Source organism: Felis catus, chromosome D3 (assembly GCF_018350175.1).
Source record: "Felis catus isolate Fca126 chromosome D3, F.catus_Fca126_mat1.0, whole genome shotgun sequence".
Taxonomy (NCBI): domain Eukaryota; kingdom Metazoa; phylum Chordata; class Mammalia; order Carnivora; family Felidae; genus Felis; species Felis catus.
The window spans coordinates 61,750,912-61,764,400 of NC_058379.1; the positions used below are offsets into that span (position 1 = coordinate 61,750,912).

Below are 13,489 nucleotides of genomic sequence, written 5' to 3' on the forward strand. Positions count from 1 at the left end.
GGGGCCTTTTATTATGTGGAAATCACCCAAAATCATGGAAATTTACTTACATTTTGTTCAAGGGTAGGAGACTATATTTAAAGGGACACAGAGAAATACAGTCAATATGCTTTCCAATTACATTTTATGAGAGTAGAACTTGTTCAAAATACAGGCTGTACTTACTTTCTGCTGAGCCATATCACCAAGAAACAGGGATCTCATCTATTATTGTTCACTAAGGTATTAGCACAAGATCATGTCTGGTATTAAGGAGTACTTAATACATATTAGTGAATGAATGAAAAAAATGAAAGAACAAATGCAAAAAAAAGGAATATAACTGGTAGACTGGAGGTTAAATTATGACTCTGCCATTATGTAACTATGTCATAATTAGTAAGCCTTAGTTAATTTCCTAGTAGAAATTAAAGAACCTACCTCTCAGGTGATTATAGGAATGAAATAAAATAAAATAATGCATATAAAATGTTTAGTTCAGTATCTGACCCATAATTATTATTATGATTACAATGCTTTAGGTAATAAGACATCTACATGTATAATATTGTGTTAAAACATAAAATCAGTAAATATCTTAAGGATTAAAGTGATTAGGTTCAAGTTCTGAGCATTTCAAAGTAGACAGAATTTGTAGAGTTGGAGCAGAGAACAGAAGAGGGAGGCATAGAGTGTGAGGCAGGAGACATGAGAAACATTCCAGGGGTCTAGGAACTGCTGGGTATATAACAGAGTTCACACTTTTATCATCTCACAACTAATTAATTCATCAGCCTCTTCCATTTTCTTTTCCCTAAAATATTGCTTCAATAATGGCACTCCCATAACAACAAAACTAACAACAAAAAAAGAAAAACAAAACAAACAAATGCCAATCAAAAATGCCCCACAGAAACTCTCTCTGCCCAGAAGGAAATCACAAGTCCTTATGTTGGTGTTCTAGATCCATTGCTATACGCAAAACGTCCAACTTCAAGTCTTACTATTCTTCACCAAGAACGTTCTTTGAGCCATATTCATCTCTTTACTGCCCCATGAATGTATAACAAACATTGATCACTGAAGTGTCTGTTCATTTTGTATTCTCTTCAGGGAAAGTGCTTCTCCCCTCTGAGCCTGTTCAAGTTGCCTCCTTCATCAGAGTTCAGCTCAAGTCATCCCTCCAGGGTTCACTCTCTTCTCCCTCTGAAAAGCCATTCCTCTAACTGGTTATAATGCTCTTTTGTCCATTTATCACATGCACTGGGACACCCTGTTCATTGTGCTCTCACATAATCATTTCATTCCTGTAATTTAGTTATGTACAGCTTATTTTTTTATATATTTATCTTATATCTACTACTAAGAATAATATAAATGCTTTGAGGATAGAGGCAATATCATTTACTTCTGTGTGTCCTGCTCACTAATACTATATTGTGCACATGATCTGTTTTATAGAATTCTGCTGTGATGTGGATGCTGTGCATCCTGATGGCTTAGAGTAGTGCCAGTGTTAAAGTTGTCACTATATCTTATCAAGGAAACTGATATAGCCCAGGCCTCCCCCTGAAACTCTGGATCACCTTGAGGAAAACCAAAGGAGATATATGTTCCGCAATAACCCCAGCCATAGCCAACAGCATCAATTTAAACTTTTGACTTATCCTCCGTCAGTATTCAGAATATCTATTTCTGCCTAATTGAAAAGGAGTTGGGTACTACTTGAAATTTTCTTTATAAGTTAATTGGCTTGTAAGTATGAAGAAAAAATGGGAGTTGGATGAACACAAAAAAATTTATATTGGTCACATAATCCCAAATAGGTTCTCAGATAGACAAGGATGGGTAAGGAGGGGTTCAGGTCATTTGTATCACTTAGGATGAATTCTTTAAATATCTCTGATAGAACCAGTTGAAATAAATTTGGAAATAAAGTATAATATTACCACAGAGTCATATTGTTGGTGACAGGAGAGCTAAAAAAATAAGGAAAAAATAACTGGCTGGTAATATTTTAAAGGGTAACCAATGCTCACCAGCAGCTGCAGTAAGACATTAAGTAATAGAGCACAGTAATGTTAACTGCTCTCCTGGTAAGAGTGGTAAATGAAATAAACCCCAGCATCCAGGGTATCATTAATCTATAGTGAATAATGGCAGTGGTAGTGTAAGGAGATTAAAAAGGGCATTGTAAACATTTGTGGCTGTATAATATACAAATTAAAAATGTGAGAACGCTTGCAGCTGCATAATCTACAAATTAAAAAGTGTAATAGCATGGCATTAATTACTGGCTGATCAATTCCCCCATAATTGCTGGCATGTAGATGAACAATTATAGGTCCGAAATGTTATTTGAGAAAGAGACATTGACCTTGGAACTGTAAGGAATGATACTCTGTTATAAGGTAATACAGGATCCTATCAAACTCAGTTCCAATATTTGTAGCAGCCGCCAGCTCAGTGCAGGGCTGTAATCACCACACTATTTCTTTCGATTATGGTGCCAGAGGGGTTACACATTGTTTTCTCTTTTTGAACAGAAACACCCAGTGACCTTCAGCCTTCTGAAAATGGGACCATCAGGCCTCATTTCCAAGTTCAAACAGTTTTAATAAAAATGAAATAGCAGGAGATAATGTACTTTACCCTTCTAGGCCAAAAGAACAGTTTAGAAAGTTGGAAAGACAAACTTGGTTCAGATGTGAACATTCCAACTGGGATTGTGGCTGTAGACACAAATGTTTCCAGACCAACCATGTTCATGTTGACAGCTGATAGTCAAATAACCAGAGACTCAAATATTTGATAGTGGAAATCAGAACACTTATCTCTTTTCATTTGCCCTCCTTAATAATATATGACACAACAAAGCTATGCTCTTGTTGGCAATTTACTGTTATGGTCACCATTAAGACAAGCGAGTTGAGAGGTTCAGCAGAGCAGTTGCTATATCAGACATGTGGCTTCAGTTGAAGTTAGCTCTATTAGTGCCATTTCTGACACTGAATTGCAACTTCACGCCCAGGAGTTACTAACATTCTTAGTCCCCTTCATTCATTTACTACATGTGGCAATCTTGATTTTGTTCACTGTCCTTATGTTAAAACTGTCTTCATCAAGATCACAGTAATTGCCAGTTCCAGTGGACATTTTTTACACCTAATCTCATCTGACCTTCTTATGGAATTGGACTCCACTGACAACTCCCTTTACCTAGAAACTCCTTTTTTTTTTTTCTTTTTTTGACCCTCTTTCATGACTGCCTCAGTTTCTGTACCTTATTGGCTTCAGTGATACTAACATTCAAACGTCATTCCTTTTTCTTTTTCTATTCATTCTTTCCCAGTGAAGTTCCATCTACTTCTAATATATCTGAGGGCTAAATCTCTGGTCCAGACCTCTTCTCTACACCTCATAGTCTGTAGCCAAAACACTACCAGGCATAAAGAAATGGAGGGCTCAGCCCCTCAGATCCTGCATATATGCACCTTCACACCAGACACGGAGTTAAAATTACCCTCCTTCTGTTCTCCTGATTGTGACTGACAGCTAGAATGCTGTGCCCACCCCATTTTTTAAGATCCTGTACCCTCAAGCCAAGTCAGTCATCATGGCCTGTTTATATTGTCCTCTATTTTTTCTTGAATCTTTCACTATCCTATTGTTCTTTTTCTTCCCCAGTGTTTTTGTCATAGCCTCAGAATTTTTTCTTCCTCCACTTTAAGTACTAACTTCCCAATACACACATATAGGGCCATCCACAGTCATCACTGGCCCACTTGTAACTGGCCCACTTGTAACTTTTCAACTGCTTTGTATTTTTACTGACTAGAGTTAAGCCTTTCATCAAGACCTCTGATTCCTTCCATAAACTGGCCCTTTATTCATTCTCCAATTGCACATGCTACTGCTTTCTAATCTTGCATGTTTTCTCCAACAACAAGTAACCATGATAACAAACTCTTTCAACAAAGCCAGCTTTATTAAACCTCCAGGCCTTTGCACATACTATTCACCCCTGTCTGGATTCCTACTTCATCCTTGTCATCTTAAAGTGTTTTCATCATTTTTTAAGGGTCAATTTAGAGACCATTTTCCCTCAGAATCCTTCTTTGTCACCCTCAACAGAGCCATCCCTCTCTCATTTCTTTATCCCTACAGATACTTTCATTACAACACTTCTCAAAATGTGTGGTTTGTCTAAATGGCCATTCTCCCTCTCCTGTGTCTTTGTAAATGTGTTTCCTATTATGAAGCCTGACATCTGGTAGGCACTTGGTAATTTTTATTTCATGAATTGTATGGAAGTTGGTAAAACCAAAAGAAGTGCTTGAAAATTAGAAATAAAAATGTAGACAAAGTACTCCTCTCTTGGGAGTACTTTGCTTATATTAAAGCAGTTGCAGTGGAGATAACAAAAACAGTAATAGTAATATCAAATGCCAACACTAATAATAGTGTAACTAGTCATAGTAATACAAATGCCAATCACTTCCTATGTACCAGATGTTGTGCTTCTTTTTTCTTTCTTTTTTTTTTCTTTTTTGGCATGAATTATCCCATTTGATCTTGACAACAGATAAGGTAACTGAAACTCTAAGTTAGAGAGTTAAAAAAAGAAAAGCCTGTTCAGAATCACAGTGTTAGAAAATAGTGAAGCTAGGGGTCAATCCAAGCTATCTGATTCCAGAGTCTGTTTTATTAACCATTAATTATCCCACCTCCCCAGCCCCCCTTCCCAGTACTAGTTAAATTATATTTTCATTGAACAGCTCATTTTTTATTGAAAATACTGAAATAACATGTTATTTTGGATTTGTTTAGACCCAGAACATTTATCTCTGTATAGATATACTCCTAACCCACAGATTTTCCTTTAAAAAAATCCTAAATACCTTGAAAAGAGACTGACCTCAGTGAAACTTTCATCTGAAGCATTTTAAACAATCACATATCACACATACACACCAAACAAATTTTCAAATAATACCAGCACTTTCTCCCAAAGTAATATTCATCAATTTCTCCACTTGACTGTTCCATCTATTCAACACAATTATGGAGACTTGAAATACACAATAGATATTGATTCAGTTTCTCACATAGAGACCATTTAAAAATAAGAACTTGGGAGGACATTTTGAGTGAAACCATTTACATAAAAAATAAAATACTGGCATATAGCTTGAGGTCAGTCTTAAAAGAAGCCATAAAACATATAAAATTAAAGAAGCAAGTATCTTCAGGAACTTTTAATAGACTCTCCCCTTTGTGCTAATCAAAATAATTAGCATTTCTATTATTCCTTGGAATCTCACTATAGAACTCTTTGCTAAAGAGAGGAATTCAGTGGTTTAGAAAATGATTAGCATTTATATTATTACAAGGGCAACCCATTAGAACATTACTTCCTACAAATTAGAACTCAGAGTTATGAAAGCTAGCATTTCTACCACAAGCTGGAAAATATGTGTAAACTTACTCACCATGGAAAGGAATTCACTGCGGAGTTCATGAGACTGGACCTACAGAAGAACAGAAAAATGGAAAAGCAAAAATAAGAAGAGAGTGTTTTCAAAGTATCAAAATGAACTTGCTCTAATGTGATACTACCCACAGACCAGCTCTCAGTGAGTCCTCAGAATGGCCCCAGAAGGTAGCTCCATGGCATCAGACTCATGATTCTGCTTCTGCCCCAGAGAGATAACATTAGTAAATCTAAAGAGTAGGAGAGGAAGAAAGTCAGACTTCCAGTTCTTTATTGGTTTCTCCATGGAAGATATCTTAAAGATAAAAAAATCTCAAATTTAGAAAAAATAATTAGTTGTTTGAAATTTATTGTAATTAAATACTTTTTATTTAAAAATCTGTGTGTAAATTCTAATCAGTTTGAGTAGACACAGTTTCCATCAAGAAAATAACAGTTCTTCATTTTCATGTCATCATTGCTTTTGGTTTGCTTAGTCTTTTATTTTTTTGATAATTTTTTTAATGTTTATTTATTTCTGAGAGACAGTGTGAGTGGCGGAGGGGCAGAGGGAGAGGGAGACACAGAATCCAAAGCAGGCTCCAACCTGTCAGCACAAAGCCTGATGATGAGAGGCTTGAACTCATGAACTCTGAGTTCATGACCTGAGCCAAAGTCAGATGTTTAACCAACTGAGTCACCCAGGCTCCCCATGGTTTGTTTCATCTTTTAATACATTAGAAACACTTAAAAAACATCTCTATGAGGTTTTCTGATAGAAAAAGTTAGAATGTCCCTTTACATTAATCAGGTCACTGGAGAAAGCCCCAGACTGTTCCTCTTTTCCCTCCCCCTAACCAACTCAGATGCAAAAAAGCAGGTACATGGATGAGAATGGATCAGGGTCAAGGTCATTGAATGGGACAAAGTATCAGAGTTATAGCCTGTCTCTCTTTCAGGGTACCATCCTCTGGCTCCCATTATCAACTATCCTAAATCAGAGCAACATGGAAGGAGACTTCACCTCCTTTGGCAATTGTGAATAGTCCTACCCGAGAAAGACTGGGGAGAGACTACTTGCGCTAGTGTATAACAAACTCTCTCTCCTTTTTTCCCCTCAAAATTGTTCTCTTCCCCTCTTTTAAATTTTTTAAATCACTTTTTGTTTTGAAATAATTTTAGACTCACAAGAAGTTGCAAAAGTAGTACAGAGTTCCCATGTATCCTTTACCCAGCTTTCCCCAATGACAACATCCCACATAACCACAGTACATTACTGAAACCAGAAAATTTGTTATTGGTACAATACTATTAACTAAACTACAGATCTTATTTGGAGTTCATCAGGATTTACATACATACACTTTTTGGGTGGGATGTATAGCTCTATGAAATTTTATCACATGATAGATTTGTGTAATCACCACTACTATCAAGATAGTAAAGTGATACCTTTATATCACAAAAAAGAAACACACTTAGTTACTTATTAATAGTCAAATACTCCCTCAACCCTAACCTTAACAAACACTGATGTGATATAGTATCCCCTTCCTACCTCCCTTCATTTCTTCTTTTTTTTTTTTTATCCTTTCCAGGCCTCCATTATCTTTTCCCAGGTTGCTAAAATTATCTCTCCATTGTCTTTTGTCTTGTCTTCCACAAATCTAATTCCCAAACTGCAATGTGATAGAGCCATTTAAAACACATGGGATCATGTCATGCCACTATTATATACCCTATTTTAGTGACATCGTCAATATTTTCAGGATAAATTCTGAGTTCCATATTTTTTTTTCTTGATATGGCCCTTCTCTAAACCTCTTTCATGGTCTCTTAATATATTTTCCCTTTGTATGCTGAATTCTAACACTATGGACTGTCTTCCATTTTCTCAGTTGGATTACATTCTCTATGAATCTTCTAGGTCTTGCATATGCCAGCTATACTTCAAGGAACATACTTTTTCTCTCCTTTTATCTAAATGATTTGTGATCAACCTCCATCTCTCAACTTCAGTGTTATTTCCTCAAGAAATTGTTTTCTCACTGTCCAAGTCTATGTCAGGTGCCCCTTCCATCCACCATCATAAGACCTTGTACCTTTCTTGCCATAGCATTCATGAAACCCCACATTCCAAGTGTCCATTTAGTTGTGTCTAGTCTTCACTTTGCTGTACACCTTAAGGGTCAAACTGTGGCTAGACCATTTATAATTCTATCCCCAAAGTCTAATTCAGTGATTAAAACATAGAAGGTGTTAATAAGTGTTTGTTGAATGCATTAATGAGGGATGTACCTTGTCGTATGGGACTAAAGTGCTGAGAAGATGGGCAATGGGGGGCAAAGTTAACACTTTGCCCACTACTACATTTTTTCATGTGCTAGCACTAATTATATATGCATTGAAAACACCTTAAATAATGATCTCTGCTATGTCATTTCTTACGTCACCATCTCAAAATGTTGAATAAAAGCATACTATGTACAGTGAAAAATAATTCTTAAACTGCTTGCAACCCATTTCCCATTGTGAAGGAACACCTCACTAAAGCTTAACTTCTCAACTGCTGGTGAAATGGCATCACATTTGTGCCAGGTTGGAGTAGAATGAAATCCACATGTCACTAAATTTGTGAACCCAGTCCTCATCCTCAATGTGAGTCAATAAAGTTAGAAAGCCTTTCACTTCAGAATACAAAACACCTCATTGCACATTTCATATTCCATATTTCTAGACTAACTTATTAGAGATGCGTATACCATTTGCTGTTGCTTTGTGACACTGGCAAATGCTTTTAAATCTTCTAAATGTTTTTTTTTAAATGTGTGAAATGTGTTCTTTTCAAGGACGTGAAAGTGAACTGAGGCCAAGTGGCAGTGGGCGTGTTGGCTATAAATCTACTCAATACATAAATATATGCATATTGAATTTTTCATCACTAGGCCGACTATAAAATATCTACCTTGTTGAATGTGTTATTTGTAATGTGCAAAGTTCACACTGCTAAGAGAACCATAACTTTTGCATTCTTATTTTGTTCTGTGACATGCAAAAGTGGGTTTATTTTCCCTAAAACATAAAACTAGACTTTTGTGAATATAATACTCCATCAGATTAAGGGCTAGATGTGTAGAATATTTTAACTATTCAAGAATAGATTCTGGTATATTATTTTATGTTAATTGTAAAGATCAATTTTTTCTATTTTCCAGCATGCTTAGAGGATATCAAATTCATTCTTCTGAATGAATGCAATAGATATGGCAATTAATTTTTTAAAAATTTAATGTAAAAGTGATCTATTTGCACATGGTATACATTATATACACACTCTCCATTATACATGTCTGTATAAATGCTAAAATTGATAATATTTAGTCATTTGGTAGATGAACTGGTCTACTATGCTTATTTGCCACTTGACTCCTTATAAAAATGGGGGGGAAAAGCTCTTATTTCAGTTAGGCAGGTCTCAAAGAAGTTGTCTCCTCTTAAATAAGTAAAAAGATAAAAAATCAGTGAGGACAGCACTGTCCTTTGGAGAATGGACCTTGCCTTTAGGTTTTTGTAATCTACAACTGATTTAATAAGATTTATTCTTTTTATGATTTATGAAACACTACTTGTAGTTGAGAAATAATTCAGCATTATTCTAGACAGGATATGAAGAATGACTTTTTTTAGCCTTTAAAAGGAACCTATTCTGCTATTCTTTGAGGCAAAGAAATAAGACTGCTAATCTTGGGCACTATTTCTCTGCAGATGGTACTGGTCAGATCTTGTTCTTCTGGTTGAAAATGTGAATTTTATACCTTTATTATGGTAAAAGGATTGAGCTGCAACTTAAAAAGGAATATATGTTCCTAGGTAAATGGCAAACTGTTTGACTTCACTCTGGACTGCAGTACTTGCTGGAAGCAGTTTTTTCATAGTTGGATATGAAAAATAAGAAAGACTCAAAATGCATAAATTGTAGCAGATGCTTCCTTAACTTACCCTGGTGAAATAATTTTGATGGGTGGTTATGAATTTGTAAGTAATGTTTACTTCTGAAATGCCATAATTGCTTTTGGAACTATTGGAGGCATTTTGAATTGTATCTGTTTTTATTGTAATATGGAATTGTATTGCCATTTTATGAAGTGGCATCTTTTTGATGCATGGAAGTTCTGGATACATTTGTTATCCATCATGAGGAAACCAGATAAGTAAATATTACAACTATAACTGAAATGCTTCTTTTTTACATGAATAAATGAAAACCATTTTGAATCTGAAGGCAGAAACACTCTATCTGCAGACTGACAAATTGCATATTTGTTTGGTTTCAAAAAGCTGGTGTCTGGCTTCTACACTGTGACTGAGAGAAATGTCTGTCTCCTGCATGACAGAGCCTCCGAGATGGAGGAGTTCTCTTCTTTATGGAGGTGGGAGAGGTCAAATGAATGGACCATAAAGAAAAAGGGTCCTTGTCTATATAATTACTTTTGAATTGAGTAAGACCACACAGTCTTTCCATCCAAAATGTGGTAGCTTATCTATATTGCTACACTCCCAAATCCCTCTCGGCTTTCTAATATTTTCTATAAACGTTTACTGAACACATAACTTTGTGTAAAATATTAATAATTAGTTTCCTGTTAAGATACTTTGGCCACTGATAACTTAGAATTCTGTGATCAATCTAGCTTTAGCATAACCCCCAAACATTGACCATATAGAGTAATATACATGTGTTTTAATCTAAAGACTAAACAGACAGACCTGAATTTCAAAATGGCTAAAAAAGTGCAACTAGCCTTTGGAGAAAGAACTACCTCTAAAAGTGATCAAGTGATTCAAAAGAATAACCAGGTGTTTGACTTCTAAGAGGTACCAGAAGTTAAAAGAGCTTTTCGTAATTATGAGATAAGGAGTATATCCAGTACAATGACTTGTTCTTGTAAAGCAATGTCTGGGCAATATACAAAACAAGTCATATAATGCAGACATTTTTGTTGTCAGATAAGATGTGGATCAGGTAGATGACTGGCCACATGGATAGTCAGAGCAAAGGGAATGGAACACATTTGAAGACAGACCATCTATACCACTGCCTCTTAAACTTCAATGTAGATACAAATCTCCTGAGGAATTGTGATAAAATCCAAACTCTGAATAAGGATTTCTTGGGTGGGACTCAAAACTGTATTTGTAACAAGCTTCTAAGTGATGCCAATGGCACTGGACTATTGACCACACTTAGAGAAGCAAGGTGAAACAGTTAAAAAGAACTCAGCAATGGAGCACCTGGGTAGCTCAGTGGGTTAAGTGTCCAACTTCGGCTCAGGTCATGATCTCACAGTTCATGTGTTTGAGGCCCACGTTGGGCTCCATGCTGACAGCTCAGAACCTGGATCTTGCTTCGGATTCTGGGTCTCCCTTTCTCTCTGCCCCTCTCCCACTCATGCACTCTCTCAAAAATAAACTTAAAAAACAAAGCTTAAAAAAATAAAGTGAATTAAAAAAAACAACAAAGAACCCAGTGATTAGTGCAAAATGAGTTAAAGTAAATTTGACATAGAAACTTTGTTCCATTTCTTTGCTACAATTCCAGTGTCTCTGTACAGTCAGAGTTTATCTCTGTTGATGACAGTATCAAATCCCTATTCTTCAAGTGCAATGACATTATTATTTTACTTTCTCTTAGGGCTTTATTCACTCATACAAAAACAGAAGATCAAAAAATGTCATTACCATTTTTAAAAGGAGTATCATCAAAGAAGTTATTATAAATTATATAGACCAGTAAAAATAATCTAACTTCCAGACATAATACTAGACAATTATTAAAGAGCTGGCTTGTAAGTGCCTAAGAAAGGACAGCCACAAAAACAGGTCCCTCTGAGCATTTACTAAGCACAAGTCATGTTTCAATAGCATAGTTTTTTTGGCAGTAGATGTAACAGGTCTAGATTTCCACGACTGACATTTTTTCTGTCACTAAATTTAAGAACAAAATGTAAAAACAGAAATTAAATGCAAGGAAATTTTTTTTGTTATCAATTATTATTGGAAAAACCATATCAAAATAAGGCTGATTAATTTATTGAGGTACATTGATTAGAAGTTTCTAAAATTAGACTAATAGGGTAAATGTGTTCAATTTTATTTAAAGTTTTGTTAATGCATTAGATACATTAATAAATTAGATAATTAATAAAGAAGACATTGGCATCAAAAATTTATATAGCATTGAGCTGTGAGAAACAGCAAAGATATTAACAAGCTAAAGTAACAAGTCATGTACTGAACCTATGTATAAATAACACCAAAGAGTACTTTTGTCTAATAGTCCTTAAGGTCAACAGTAAAGTTTAGATATCTTAAAACATAAACAATGCATAATTTTATGAGAAAAAAAATGGTCAAGTTCTCTGACAGGTCTTTGTCTTCTACAAATTAAGGATCACTCTGAGGGGAGTCAAGAAGTGTTTTATCAAAGAGGTGACCTGAAACTTGTCCATGAAGTACAGGAATGGGTAGACAGATGGACAGAAGAAGCAAGTGACAGTGCTCGTTTAAATTAGTTAAAATTAAAAGGACTATAACAAGGAAGGCTGTAGGATAAAAAATGTGCATGGCCTCTGTAGAAATATACAAATAGATTATTCATGAAGAAGTGCAAAGGTTATGTTGAAGTGAAACAAAACAGGGCATCTTGAAAAGTTATAATATTGTCATATGTTTAATTTCACTTTTTAGATCTTAATTTTCTTCCTGTTCATTAGTTATTTTCAAAATACAGCTAATAATTTTTTATAAATTCACAATGTAAATCTTCAGTAAAGAATCAGAACCTAAGTGAATAAACGGCACAAGATTTGTTTTTTTTCTTTTTGAAGAGGTGCTTGTTAGACAGTAGAAGAGGATTCTTTGGTACTTCAGTCTCAGGATCAAGCTTGCAGTGGAAGAATCTCCTGCCTCACCACTCCTCAGTTATGGAGATCTTCATTCCTCTGTTCACACTGGCCTGAGCCTTTTGACTAACTTCCAATTTCTCTCCATATCCTCAACTGGTCCCATCTTGGCTTTCTTTGTTGAATATAAAGTAAACTGGATTAGAACAGTGAGTGAGTGTGTGTGTGTGTGTGTGTGTGTGTGCGCGCGTGTGTGCCTTCTGAGTGAAGTACAGCCTTGAAGTCACAGATGGCACATTAGAAAAAAGAAATATAGTAAAATGAGTAAAATATATTCTCATTCACAATTTCCTAGAGGCCCCTTGGTTGTTAATTGAAACTTTTGTCTACTTTATTGAACAATAAAAGTGGCAGCAACTACTCCCAGGTGTCCTTCAGTATTAAAAAGAGGATAAAGGGTTCCTGGCAAAGGTGACAGAAATTAATGCGGTGAGCCCAGCTATCAAACATTCTGATATGTGAATTGCCTGATATTTCTATAATGCTGTCTTATGATTGGAAATGTTATTGCTTCTATTGAATCAATAGAAAAATGTTAAAGCTCCACAGAACCCCAATTACAAACTAAAGCTGGAAGGTTAACATCTGGGAGCAGCAGAGATAGAAACAATCTCTATTGTCATACCTTCCTGACAAGTAAATGTCAGAAACATAACGCCTTCGCCTGGTCTCAGCACGGAGCACATGTAAAAGAGTGATTGTAAGGCTGCCTCAAGTCAAATCGCCTGTCATCTCAGCTTTGACACGGAATTACTTTTGTTTTATGCATCTATTAACCTTGAACTATCAGTATTTGTTTTAATGTTCCAGGCTGAAGTGACCTACGTGTTCTTCTCTCATGCAAGGAGAGGAGAGAGCCTATGGCCCAGGTTGGGACTGGTCTTTATGAGAAGGCAGAGTGAATGCACTTGGAAGGACCAGCTTTCTCCCAAATAGTAACTCCCTTTTTTGAAGTCCACCACTGGAAGGACAATTCCTTTGTGTTTTAAGGGACTCTTGTGCCCAAGAGTTTCTTGTAGAAATGCAAACATCACAGATCATGGAGAGAATGCCATATGATCAGTGATGAGACAGT

General features: G+C 35.7%; 1 long non-coding RNA gene across 3 annotated transcripts in view; it reads right to left on the reverse strand.

Annotated features, from left to right (window-relative positions):
* The window catches only part of LOC123381405, a 382,216-nt gene that overhangs the window by 262,031 nt on the left and 106,696 nt on the right, over positions 1-13,489 (reverse strand). For all 3 annotated transcript variants that reach the window (XR_006588315.1, XR_006588314.1, XR_006588313.1), the window contains exon 2: positions 5,472-5,510. This is a non-coding gene — a long non-coding RNA (uncharacterized LOC123381405). The remainder of the gene's footprint in view (positions 1-5,471; positions 5,511-13,489) is intronic.